A 1,557-nucleotide genomic window follows, 5' to 3' on the forward strand; every position below is an offset into this window, starting at 1 on the left:
GATCATTCAAAATCACATTTGTATTCAGCCTCAAAGAGGAAGGAAATTCAGACACATGCTACAACCTGGATGAGCCTTGAAGACATTATGCTCAATGACATAAGCGAGTCACAAAAGATCAAATCTTGTAGGAATCCACTGATATGAGGTACTTAGAGTAGTCAACATAATAGAGACAGAAAGTAGAATGGTGGTTGTCAGGGACTGGGCAGAGAGGAAATGGGAAGTTAGTATTTAATGGGTACAGAGTTTCTGTTTGGGAAGATGAAAAAGTTCTGGAGGTGGGTGACAGTAATGGTTGCCCAACAATGCAAATGTATTTAATGCCACAGAACTGTATACTTAAAAACCATTAAAATGATAAATTTTATGTTACGTATATTTTACCACAATAAAAAAATGAAAAAAGAATTCCCTGGTGGTCCAGTGGTTAGGACTCTGTGCTTTCACTGCCAAGGGAAAGGGTTCAATCCCTGGTCTAAGATTGGGGAACTAAGATCCAGCAAGCCTTGCAGCGAGGCCAAAAATTAAAAAAAAAAAAAAAAAGAAAGAAAGAAAGGAAAAAATCACACTTGTGTTTGACTTTGGAAGGAATGATGCAGCTCTTTTTGGCAGAAGGTTTCCTTTCTCTAGGGTCACTCAGGACAATATTTAAATGCCTTTGTACTCCCTGGAGAAAGCATCCAGTAACCTGCTAGGACAACTTAAATTTTCTATTTTCTAAGACATATGAATGGGCAAGTCACAGAAGAAAACCCAATGACCAACACATCTATCAAAAAATGTTTAACTTTACTAATAATTAAATAATCACACGTTAAAACAAAACCATTTTCACCTATCAAGCTGGACACCTTGATGAAGACCAATAGTATCCAGGGTTGGTGAAAGTATAAGAAACGACTCTCTCATGCTCTCTTATGAGACTGTAAATCAGTAGGAACTTATTGGAAAGAAATTTGTAGGAACCTATCAAAATTTGATATGCACACAACCTTTGACCAAACAATTCTACTTCTAGTAATATATCTTATAGAAATATGAGTTTATGAGACACATCTCACTGGCCTCCCCCGATTCTCCCAGCCTCACTGCCTCCTGGACACTCACTCTGCCCCAGCTGCCACCCTGCAGACCCATCCCATGGGGCCTGAGTGGTTTAGCCACCTGAGGCTGATCAAGAGCACATCCAGAAGTCTCTGGAGCCCCCTCACTGGACTCAGAAGAAACACCATCCGATAAACAAGGTCCTACTGCATAGCACAGGGAACTATATTCAATATCCTGTGATAAACCATCATGGAAAAGAATATGAAAAAGAATGTGTGTATATACCAAATGTAAAATAGATAGCTAGTGGGAAGCAGCCGCATAGCACAGGGAGATCAGCTCGGTGCTTTGTGACCACCTAGAGAGGTGGGATAGGGAGGGTGGGAGGGAGACGCAAGAGGGAGGAGATATGGGGATGTATGTATATGTATAGCTGATTCACTTTGTTATACAGCAGAAACTAACACACCATTGTAAAGCAATTATACTCCAATAAAGATGTTAAAA

General features: G+C 39.9%; 1 protein-coding gene across 13 annotated transcripts in view; it reads right to left on the reverse strand.

The window, feature by feature from the left end:
• KSR2 (kinase suppressor of ras 2) overlaps nucleotides 1-1,557 on the reverse strand; it is a 435,324-nt gene that overhangs the window by 141,329 nt on the left and 292,438 nt on the right. The gene's annotated exons all lie outside the window — the stretch shown is intronic.

The sequence above is a fragment of the Balaenoptera physalus genome (genome assembly GCF_965194825.1).
Source record: "Balaenoptera physalus genome assembly, chromosome: 12".
Lineage (NCBI taxonomy): Eukaryota > Metazoa > Chordata > Mammalia > Artiodactyla > Balaenopteridae > Balaenoptera > Balaenoptera physalus.